This window comes from Cyrtonyx montezumae, unplaced genomic scaffold (assembly GCF_038088225.1).
Source record: "Cyrtonyx montezumae isolate F1298 unplaced genomic scaffold, pur_monq_1.0 scaffold_3, whole genome shotgun sequence".
NCBI lineage: Eukaryota > Metazoa > Chordata > Aves > Galliformes > Odontophoridae > Cyrtonyx > Cyrtonyx montezumae.
The window spans coordinates 126,831,027-126,843,513 of NW_027072034.1; the positions used below are offsets into that span (position 1 = coordinate 126,831,027).

Sequence of the window (12,487 nt, forward strand, 5' to 3'; positions counted from 1 at the left end):
CAAGGAGAGACTTCTCGGAATTATTTTAGTGCATATGCAACACCCTGACAGCAGAATTGGCATCCATTTAGGATTCATTTCCACCAACTTCTAAATGTCTGAAGAATTAAAGCAATTTAACTCCCTGCTCAAGTGGATAAGTGTTATCTCTTAAAACAGTTAAATGAAAATACTCCAGAATTGGCCATCACACTTATTTACAGAAAACAGTATTTTGAAATCAATCCTAAAGACAAGATACAAAAACAACAACAAAAAAGTTGGTAAGCTCTAATTAAATATGTTTATACCCAAGACTCTGGGAAATAGAGCTATTATATTACTAACTCAGAGTCTTTGGAAGCAAGTCAGAAAACAACCCTAGAAGTCTTTATTTCCAGTTTGTATCCAATTTCGATAGCTTCTTGTCTCACCAATAAAACAATAATTCAGAAAGAAAACATTTGTCAGATAGCTAGCTCTTCTGGACTCTAATGCAGAATTTTTCCTTGGACAAAAATATTTCTTCAGTTATCTTCAAATATTTTAACTGATGCCAGATAATCTTCAGAGGAGCTGCCTGCATCCAGTAATGTGAAGTCATACTAACTATCTAAGAAGAAAGCAGAAACACGGCAACAAGTTACTGCGGCATGAACAAGGCATGGAGGTTTAAGTTATTTCCTGAACAGCTCGTGGGGATGCTTACCCTATAGAGACAGCTTAACCGAACTTCCCTCCCATCACTGATAGCAACTACCTTGATCAATACAGCACACGTGGACAGTTTCCACAAAGGACCTAGCATGCTAACATCTGAATAGTTGTCGTCCCCCCCCCAACCTTGGTCCCCAAGGTAAAAAGTTAGCTCCCAGCTAGATCTTTAAACATGATGCATGTTCTAAGGATGCAAGCTGATGGCTGGAGGAGATGGAAGGCATCCTAACGTGAGATGAAGCAGTGCATGCAACTTGCAGTATTTTCATACAGAGAGTAAAAAGCAAGCCTGTTGCTGTTGTTTTCAAAATGAGTGAAGCAATCTACAGTAACTTATTCTAAATTACACTATGTTCCAACACTGAGTTGAACTGGCAGCTTTGTGAAAAATTCAAGTACGTCAATTAAATTTTGAGTCCCTTTTAGAAGTTGCATTAAGCCTATTTAAGACTTAGAATTTGTAATGTCAGATTTATTCTTATTTCTGGTAACTATTTGCTGTGATGTGCTTCCTTCCCATTTCTGTAAAGCAGTCACCATCCCCCAGAGAAGCTGTTTGTGCATGTTCTACCAGTCTGACTTCCAGCTACAGTGATGATCTCAGAATTCCTAAAAAAGATGAATTGCAAATGTTTTTGATGCTTGCTAAGAAAAATCCAGGCAGACAGTAAGAAAAAAAAGAATACTCGGATTTTTAAAAATATTACAAACATTAAATTCAGAGAATGCATAATTACCACATTATAACACTCTGCTAGGCACCAGTTAAGCATTCAACTACACAGTAAGTTTTGAGAACTCAAGACAGCAATTCACAGCTCTACTGTCACTACAGAGAAGAATCAGCTTGGCTCTAAGGCTGGATTAATGGACTACTGAATCATAGCATACCTGATGCACCTCCCCCACTGCATCCTCCTCATTAACAGCAGATATAAGCATTTGTTTCTCCTTGTAGCTATTATATTTGTTACAGGAAATTCCACCTTTCGAGTTACAAAAGCTGATAGAAATAGCAGGACTACAAGTAAGGTGTGCAAGCTTCCAGAGTCGAGATAACATCCCTAGTTAAAAAAAATTATATCATTTCTGCAGTTGGAAAGTTACTTCAAAAAACAAGCTTGTCAGTTGGCTCAAGAGACTCATCTTTGGAAAAAGGCAGCTACAGTTCTGTCCCAGAAACAGAGCTGTCCTCCAATCCCATGCGGTGCTCGTGTTACATGTGGCATTGCCAGCTCTACCCAGTGACACTGGCTGCTGAACCCTTAAGGCCTTCTCACCTTTAAACATAAGGCAACACACAGTCCAGCTGCAATTCCAATACGCTGGGCAAAGCCTGAGCTAGCATTCTCATATTCCAAGGTATGACTACTTGCACTGTCTCGAGTATTAGTCATCTGGTTTCATCCAATTTGTTTACATTACAGTTAAATAATCTAGGCATAGATCTCCTGAGACCCCACCTGGAGTACTGTATCACTGTGTCCAGTTCTGGGCCCCCCGACACAAGAATAATGTGGAGCTGCTGGAGTCCAGAGGAGGGCCACAAAGATGATCAGAGGGCTGGAGTACCTAAGGGGTCAGGCTGAGAAAGCTGGGGCTCTTCAGTATTAAGAAGAGAAACATCTGAGGAGACCTTATAGCAGCCTCATAGACTTTATATTCCAGTACCTGAAGGGTACCAGAGAGCTGGGGAGGGACTCTGCGTAAGGGCACGTGGCAACAGGACAAGGGAAAGTGACTTTAAACTGGAAGAGAGTAGATTTAGACTAGATATTAGGAAGAAATTCTTTACTGCGAGGGTGGTGAGACACTGGAACAGGCTGTTCAGTGAGGTTGTAGATGTCCCCTCCCTGGACACACTCAAGGCCAGGCTGGAATGGGGCTTTGTGCAACCTGGTCTAGAGGGAGGTGTCCCTGCCTATAGGCAGGGGGGCTGGAACTAGATGATCTCAAAGGTTCCTTCCAACTCAAACCATTCTATGATTCTGTAGATAGATTTTCTTCTTAATTACATCATTTTATTACTAGCCTCTTAAGACTGGCTGGTGCAGTTCCTTTACATACAAATCTTCAACCTGAAAATGTCATAATCCCTTGGGAAGTTAACAGTGTTGTAAGATCCTGGAAAAATCGTGTATTTCAAAATAAAATTCAAGACAAGTTGTATGATTTACAGTGCCCTGTCTCTATTGTATGATTTACAGTCACTCTATTACAAACCAGGTTAGTAGCCTGAGATCTACCTTCCAATTCTTGTATGTCATTTTAATTGCAGTTAGAAGTTTTAGCTACTGAAAGGACACTAATCCTATGTAAACTGACAACAGTAGGTACTAGCAATCATTAACATGAACAAAATTAGTGCTTCTATGATAAATGAACCACACCAAAAAAGTCTCAAGTAATTGTAACTCATGTTCATTTTGAACTTTCCATCAGTGCATCCCTATTAGAAGTATGGTATTTGAACATTAGCAAGTATCATTCGCAGTTACTCAAGTTATACATAATTTCCTAAGCAGTTCCTTTTTTGAAGCTTGAGACTTCTGTACTGAAGCTGGGGGAGAGGGGAAAGGTTAGGAAAAAAAGAAAAAGCATACATCAACATGTAGCAATAGCTACTACCTCCTGCCACATAGCTGTTCTGCCACTGTAATAATGGACGCGTGTCTTAACTGCTTCTCTTCACAGTTAATTTTTTAGCTGAATTCGCTGATGAAGATGAGTTTGTGCAAGAATGAAACGCTTAAAGGAAGTGGTTGAGACCCAGGCAGAAGGCATGTCTTGTGAGGAGAGGATGAGGGCACTGGGCTGCTCAGCCTAGAGAAGAGGCCAAGAGATAACCTCACTGCTCTCTGCAGCTCCTGAGAAGAAACAGAGGGAGGTGTTAACCTCCCAAACGTATCTTGACTGGAAGAAGACAACTGCATAAGTTCACCTCCCACCATTCTGCCCATATGCAGATGCACCAACAACTTGAGATGCACTGGAGGTAACTGCTAAGTTACTGCAATCTACATCCAAGAGTATTTTAAAAATCAACAAAATAAAGGGTGGCTTATCTTCACACGCCAGGCTGTAGTTCTTCATCTGTTCTGTGAGCAGCTGATGCATCTCAAGACAGTCCCCCTTAAAAATCTCATTTAACAGATCAGAAATTTCCAAGAGAGGGAAAAAACATCAGACAGTTACAAGCAGGAGCCTAAAGGTAAGCAATTCATGTTTGAAAGCCTGAGCTCCAAGACAGAATGACACCTACACACAAAGTTGAATAATGTTAACCAAATGAACCTAAATCACACTCATCCCCACACCACTATTACAATGGACTAGATCTTTGGTGAGTTACCAAATCAGTAAGTGTTGCATCTGTTTAATCAAGTCTCCACAAGAGTCTATTTGAATCTTCTTAAGAGGAGTGCAGCTCTTGTTTAGACCACAGTTACGGTTCCTCTGTACCTTCAAAGCTCGTCATTTACTGGAGAAACTTGTACCTTCAGATTTGCTTTGCTGCTAAGTTAAATTCAACCCACACTTCCACAGGGTAGCAAAAGATGTCCAAAGCATAATGGAGATTTAAATCCGCTGCAGAGGTTTGGATGGGAAGATCTTTCTAGATACAAACCTGCATGTCAGGTCATCAAAGAATCATCTATTATCATACTACAACAGTCGCTACACTATTTGAGCAAGTTATTTCTGCTACATTCTAAACTTTCTACTGAAAAGGTTTGACTTCCAACAAAGTAAAGACATCTCAAAACAACCTATCTCCTGGGAAAAACCTGAGTGGAAGGACAACTTCTCAGTCCACCCTGAGTGTTCCAGGGAAGCAAGTTTATCCTCCATGAAACCACGCTCTCATATTTCCACATCACTCAGGGTGTTCCCAGTACACCCAGTGCATCCTTTTTGGTTCTCATGATCTGTGACTTCAACTGTCTGGAGACAAGGCTGTGTAAGGTCCCTCAGCTTCACTTCTTCCACCATAACAGACTGAACATTCAGCTTGGAAGAGGCTTTGCCTTTCCTTTATGAAAAGTCCACCAAAGAATTTCATTTAAAAAAAAAGTACTTCACAGCAAGGCTCACTAAGGCAGAATTACATTAGCTGAAATTACAAATAGTTTAAACTTGACAAATTTGAAAAGAATTGTAAACTGCATCTCATGATCTTGCCACTGGCTAGGAACAGGACATATTTCTAATGAGCAAGACTGCACTTGGTTCAAAATACTGGCTGTTGTACCTGAGTAAAGGCAAATTACTGAAAAATCAACACGACATGCACATTAACTCACTGGACAGGACTCATATTCCTAACAGGAAAAACAGCTTCAGGAGCTTCATATCTTCATCAGGAATAAAACTGTACAACCTACTTATTCTTTTCCACACACAGTATTCTATTTATTCACTTTCATTCCTACTCTCATAGTTGCAGCATTTCTTTTGAGTCTTAAGAAACCAATGAAAAGCAAAGATGCCAAACACAGCTACATATATGGCCTGAAGCACCTCACTATAAAACTGCTTTCAGCTACTCAGTTTTTGCAGAACTCCAGCTCTTCCATAAGTTTTCTATACAAGATTTCCAGTGGAACCCCAGTACTGCTCAGGTTATTTCCTGAAACAAAAGGCCTAGGGAGATCAGAAGAAGAAAGAGGATCATTAAGGAAAAAAGAAAAAAAAAAAGCAATGGACGTGCTCAAATATAAGGAAGGAAAAGGTAACCAAGTGAAAGAACATGTAATAAACAAAAATATAAAGATTTGGAAATGCTCAGTTCTCTCCCATATTTACATTCTAAAAGCGAGTAGAAAATTCTACACCAGAAGACCATTTGAGGATCAAGGATCTACTTAAAAAAAGTTATTTACTGGATTTACTGGAGGACTGCAAGCTTCCTACTGCTGGGCTGCAAACTTCCTCAACAGCTGGAATGATGCTTATCAACTAACAGGATGCCCCTTGCCTCTTCTTTGCAGAGATACCACCTAACCTGCTGTTTAAGTCAAAAAAGCTTTACAAGAAGGGCAGAAGAGTGATTCTCCAGCATGACTAGCCAGCTATCCTTGCCCTTCCCACTGCTACTACTGTATGCCACTGGACTTCTACACAGCCTCTCATACTGTACCAAATGAGAAGATGACAATTTGGCATCTGTTTCTAGAAGTATACCATATTCTCAAGTAACTCACATCAGCAGAAGTTGGATTTTCAGCAAATCATTTCACAGCACAATAAGAACACAAGGCAGCTCATGTTCTGTACTTATAATCCTCATTAACGCTGATGGCAAACTATTTTGGAAATTCATCTGTGGACCGGTATAATATGGGCAAGAGCTATGAAGATGAATTCACACTAGAAAAGAACTCCCATTTCTGATGCTGCTCATCATAAAATCCATGAAAGCACATAGCACTTGCTATACTTTTGCACCAGTAGAATAACATACATAAGTAAACATACCATTCACCCCCCAGCAGGAATAAGACCACCACATTCACCAACAATTCTCCATTTTAAACAAGTCAGAAGGGTGACAGAAAGATAGACTGGTGTAGCTGCACGCTATATAATTGCAGAAGCTTAAGAATCAAAGTATCACAAGCTATAGTAATTTACATACTTTTCCAACCCTAACAAAATCCTTCAACGATATTGTATGCAATAACCAATCATGAGAAACTAGGCAGACTGTGTTTTATGGGTCATCTTTTTTAAGGACGTGAAGCTTTAGGAACCTTATTTTGTAAGCAGTTTCATAATGAAAGATCAGAGGAGGGTTACTGACTGCATCTTGAAATGTCATAACAATTCACCTCACCTACTTAATGGTTCTAAGATTAATAAGCAAGAGATTCCTGCCCAGTATGTCACTAGACTGCCCTTGCACTTAACCTTGTAGCCTAGACACACAGGCACACAGCTCAGTCCCAAATATGCGACCGTGTAAACAAACAAATCCTGCCCTAAATACTGTATGGTGGAAAGTAAAATTCTGAAATAACTGGATTATAAAATTCTGAAATAACTGGATTACTTCCATTCTACGTTCAGGTTTGCCCCTCTCAATATTAAAAAGAAAAGCAACAAAACAACAAGGTATGTTGCAACTTTCTGCTACCTTTCCCATGAATCACTTTTGAGGAAAGTATTAGACCAGGCACAACCGAAGTTTAATTGCAAGAAGTGCACAACCACACAACACAGCTAGCAGTGTTGTCCAGGTTCTGAGGCAGCCCAAGTAGCAGTCAGCATATCAGCTTCATCTTAAGTAAAAATACGATTGCACACGATATCTTTAGAAAACAGGAAGTAGCTGATCTGGTCCTACAACTACTGAACACTCTGAGCTCAGTAACGCTCAAGTACTGCACCTAGCATCATTCTGGTCCTCCTTCTGCCTCCTGTACACCCCCGCTCAAGCTTCCGTGCTGATAATGAACACACATCTGCTGCTCATCTTTCAGACAGATGTGGTCACACCCCTTTTGTTTCTTCTTGATGTATGAAGACTGCTTTAAGAAATTTCCTTTCATTGCAGGCATGGGAAATATCAAGGCACAAGTAACTAGGTTGCAGAAAGTGACAGAGTGGAAAAAAAAAAAAGTAAGGCAACCCCAAAAGCTAAGACATTAGTACAGAGCAACAAAAAGGAACACCTGCAGAGACTATCTGCATTTGGAAGTTAGGACAGATTACGTGCAGAGGAGGCTAACCAACATATTTGGGCAATAGAGAACACATCCATTTAAGAAAAAGATGTGACCAACTGATTTCACATAAAGTTATAAAGAAAGCCATGCTAAAGAAAGCAATATTGTCCAGATAAGTCTTTGCCTTTAATCCAGACTACCTGCTGAAACCAAGATTGATAAAAGCTTACGATTAAAACAATTTAACATTCAACAATGTCTACAAATTTTGATGCAAAGAACACATTCTCTTCAGTTTCTGTGAGGAAACAAATTGTAATTAAAGATGCTTGTTTGAAGGTTTGTCCTTAGTTATGAAAATAAACTGTTCCCCTGCTCCCCTTCTTCAATATTGTCCAGAAAATTAATGATATAAAGTTTCACGTGGCTCTAAGATTAGGGTTACATTGAAAAGTATTTCATGAATTATCAGTGCTGGCATGCAACATCCTTTTTGCAGGACTGGTCAAATAATTTAGGTGTGGGACACCTTCCTGTGTTGAAACAGCTGCAGGAATGATACACAGTGATCCCTAAAGACAATCTCAGTCTGCAGAGAAACACGAGATGCTTTTTCTCTGTACAGGACATAAATGCCTATTAGAAGGGATGGGCTTTCCCACTTCTGCACTATGCTCCAGCCTTCCTTGCTTGGCCAAGAATGAACTAACCATGTGTACTGTAATTGGCAGGCTCCTTTCATAGCTGCATAGCAGGGACTTACTTCAAACAACATAAACTCCTTAGATGAATAACTAGAAAGCTGAACAGAACAATACAGTAGATATTGTCAAACACCTCTTCTTCCTGGTTCAACTCTAAGGAAGTTCCTTTAACTCTGCTACACGCTTTTCTGTAGGCTCTAAAGTACCTTCACTCCGCTGCTTCAGCGATGAAAAATACTGCTAGAAGCACTGCCTATGGAAAGAGGGCATGCTGAATAGCTAGAGGGCCCCCAAATCATTCTGTATTTCAAAAGTTGCCCAAGAGGCAGATTGCCAACCCGCTACATACAGCCTTCTTCCCCTTCCTTGTCACTAGAAGTCCATGCAGAATGTCAAAAGTTCACATCTGCATTCAAAAAAGGGGTGCAAACAGTTTAAAAAAGAACAACAAAAGAAAAAGGCCTTTGAGCTACCCAGTGTTCTTTGGGTATTCTAAAGCAAGAGAGATATGGGCACCAGGCCAGAGCTTACTGCCACTACTGAAGGCAGCCTCATTCAGCTGTTCCATCAAGAAATAACTTGTGCCACCAAGTCTTTAACCTCCTCCAAACTCTGCTTGCCCGCAGCAAGCAAAGTGTCAATAGATTTTTAAGAACATATTTTTTACTATGCCTATCCCCCTCAGGTTTCTTAAGCTTGACAGGTCCTAAAACAAAAGTGAAATATTAGATGCTTCCAGTGAGACACTCATTTGCACTCAACCACTGAACACCTCTTAGAACTGTCAATTAATAAGTAGGTCCCCCATTAAATGCGTTCTAACAAAAAACACCTTCCCTTTTCCCTGCAGTTGTCTTCAATCAGGACCATGTAGTTTCCGTAGGTACTCTTCAATCTCCTGTAAAGGAGAGGCTGACTAAAAAAATCCCTTCACCTGATCTAGATGCAACAAAGCACAGCAGAAACCTGCCCCAACTCAGCAGGGACTCAATACACCAATAATACACGGAGTACTTCAGTCTGCTTTGGCACTACTTCTGAGGCAGAAGAGAGGCACCACTTCCAACCACAAGCTAAATATAAACTTTTGTTGCATGGGGTATACTTAGTGTTCTGTTTACTGAAAGAGTAATTTTGATTAAAACTCACAAAAGCTTGAGAGAAATTGCAGAATGTGCCCTGAAGAATTTCAAGCACTCTCAGAAGTCAGTAAGGTATCTGAAGGTCACCTAGGCATTACCAGGCAAGTCACAGAGCACCCACCCACCCCTCTTACCACACACCACAGCAGATGTGCTTTTACAAACTATGTGACATCCCTGTCCTCAGGAGCACCTCTCTGAGCAGCCAGCAGAACTCTATGATGACAGAGTTCACACTACAGCAGTTAAATGCTGAGCACCCAAGTACTTCTGCGACTCCTGCACTTGTCATGCTCCAGATGATGGGTGGACAGCCGTTTATTTTAGCTCCCACACTTACTGACTGCTAGATCACAAGCTAAGTCATCTTCAGCACACTTCCTTCCTCAGGAATTTCTTCCTCCTTTTGTAGGCTCTCACCTAGATTCCCATCTGCTTCTTCTGTTCCAGAAAGCCTCTCAATTAAAAAGTCAGTCAGTTTCACTCTGCAAAACTAGCACAGCACTAAGAAAGCTGCCATGGCTCACCTGAGATTTATTTTTGATGAACTGCCCCGCACGAGAGAAAAATCACAAAATTTTAACTCTGCTCAGAAAATTAATCTGGGGAAGAGATATAGTAACAGAAGCAAGACGCCCAGTTACAAACAGTACAAAAGACCACTTGTCTTTTTCATATACGAGTTCTGTTTTTAAGCTTATAGTCTTTCAACTCTGTTTTGCAGATTACACCACCCCCAGGCAGACAGGTGCTCTGAGTACTATCAACTTTGCTGAAAAGGAAAAAAAAATCAACAACAAAGAAAACCCACAATAAAATAAAATAAATTATGTGACCTTTATAGCACATGGAGCAACTCAGAACTCAGATAATCACAAAGCCTTACACTACAGTTGCAACCTAAACTAGGAATAGCACATACCACTACACAGAACATCTCTGAAATGCACAGGTAACAGGGAAGAAAACACTGTACATAATTATTTTGGAAGTTTATTTGCAAAGCCTTTGATGTGAGCAACTGAGGCAGCCTTCACTACACACTCAGCCCATTTTTAGCTAGAGTGAAGTCTGCAGCACAGACTTCGAGCAAGATGGGAGAAAAAAAAAAGTAATGAATAAAGCAAAACCACTTGAGTGTTCCAGAAATGAAGTTTTGTTTTCCAAAAGCTTGAGATTTTAACACAGATAAAAGGCCAGAAGCAGATCAGTGGACTGATTTATCAAGTTCTCTGTAGAGAAAAGTAGCACTTTTAAAATGGAAATATATTTATGTTTGAATGATTACTAGTGTAAAATGAGGCGATTGTTTCTTTGCCTTTTAATTATAGTTTATTAGAAAGAAGAACATTTAATCCCTTCTTTTCTATATCACGAAAGAGTACTGAAAAGTCGTCATCGTTCTCTGACTATGTACTTCATATTAGGATAAAATATAGCTGCTATGTGCTGGAAAAAACAAGTCACACTAATGAAAACATCTAAATGCAGGAACACACCAGAAACCGCAATTTTCAAGCTGAGCATCTCTGAAATATCCTCTTTATTGGAACCGCAGCACCTCACTGTCACACCCCAAGGATGACTTTTTTCCCCCTTCAAGCAGCACAACCTCTAGACAGTAAGAGCAAAGAGCGCACTGATGGCTTTTGCAGCAGCCTCGCTGTGCTATATCCTCTTTTTGTGATCTGAGGCCAGAGCGAAACACTCGAATTTCATTTTATCCCTCTGAAAACTTTGCTTCCGTTTCTACTGAACGTATTTCGATGAGAGGTTTTTTTTTTTGGGGGGGGGGGAGGGGGGGGGGGAAGGGGGGCGTGGGGGTGGGGGTGCGCGTTCCGCTGGCTTGGTGCAGGAAGGATCCCTCGAGCTCTTCCATTTGCTTCGCCGCCAGAGTTCAGACGTGACGAGGAACACCGCTGTCCCTTCCGGCCTCGGGCTCGCGAATCCCCGGCGCCCTTTCGGCTTTCTGTTGTTCGGCGGGGCAGGACCCGCTGACCGCCGGCGGCGCCGCTCCGCTCCGCGCAGGGCCGGGCGCTGCCGCCGCACCCCCCGCCACCGCCGCCGGGTGGGCCCCCCCGGGCACAGCGGCCGGAAGCGGCGGCAGGCGGCCGGACTAGGTGGGGCCCGGCTCGGACTTCCCGCTGACAACGGCGGCAGCGGGGACCCGTCCCCAGCTGGGCGACACCCGCCCCTCCCTCCTCTCTCTCTCTCTCTCTCTCTCTCTCTCTCTCCCCCCCTCCCGCTCCCTCTCCGGCGGCCCCGAGCCGCGGGGTTACAACTTTCCGCTTCCGCTCCAACTTCTGCGGCAGGCAGCGGCGGCAGGGCCGGGCCCCGCACTGCCCCGCGCCTCGGGCCGGGCGGCGGCGGCTCCTCCTCCGCCATGTTCCAGGCTCTCTGCCCCTTCCCTCGCAGCGCGCCGCTCCCCGCCTCACACTCCCCCCTCCCTCCCCTTCCCCTCGACCACCGCCCCCCGCGAGCCCGGCCCAGCGCTCCAGCGCTCCCCGTTGCTACCTACCGGACAGCGCCTCCGCTCCCCGCCGCCGCCTCGCCGGCCGAGCCCGCTGCGCTCCGCCCGCCGCCTCTCGCTACTGTGCCGGGGCGCGGCTTGGGGCCGTCGCCGTGACGCCGCACGCCCAGCCTCGCTCTGGCGCGGCGGGGGCGGGGGCGGTGCGGAGGGGTGGGCTGACCCCGTCGCCGCGCCCCCACTGCGCAGGCGCGGGGCCCTCCCCCACCCCCTTTCCACCGCCCCCCCCCCCCTCCGCTGGGCCCCGCGCTGTGCCCTGAGGGGCGGCCTGGCCCCGGGCGCTGGGTGTGTGTCGGCCTCGGGGCTGGGCTGATTGCAAAGCGCTGCGGGCCGACTGCGCGGCGTGAAGGGAAGGAGGGGGCGGGGGAGGCCGGCTTGGGTGTGGCGGGCTGGGAGCCCCCGAGAGGGGACGTCGGTACCCAGGGATGGAGCTTTGAGAGCCGAGGTGCTTCGGGAACGTGACACGCTGCTGCACCGCGAGCTGTGACAGCTCCGGGTCAGCCCCGCACCGTACAACGTGTGACGCCCGTCGCCTGAATAAACCGGGCCCCGCTCCTCTTTCACCATTCACTTAACATCAGGCGCTTTTCCCGAGCACCGCTTTTATTTTTCCAGTCAGAAAGGGTTTAAAAAAACCATCCGTCTCCGTGCGTGGGAAGCAAGCAGTTAACGCGGTACGCACGCAGATGAAACTTTTGCCAGAGGAAGCGGCGCGGTGCGCGGGGCTGACAGGAAGCGGCCGCCGGGCTG

At 44.2% G+C, this 12,487-nt stretch overlaps 1 protein-coding gene across 2 annotated transcripts in view; it reads right to left on the reverse strand.

Annotated features, from left to right (window-relative positions):
• RAP1B (RAP1B, member of RAS oncogene family) overlaps positions 1-11,821 on the reverse strand; it is a 32,812-nt gene extending 20,991 nt beyond the window's left edge. Inside the window, exon 1 of one of the 2 annotated variants that reach the window (XM_065743339.1) lies at positions 11,729-11,821. The gene's annotated coding sequence lies outside the window, so the exon portion shown is untranslated. Of the gene's footprint in view, positions 1-11,724 lie in introns of both variants that reach the window. The other variant, XM_065743340.1, reaches the window with a different exon arrangement.
• Between the last annotated feature and the right edge of the window lie 666 nt (positions 11,822-12,487).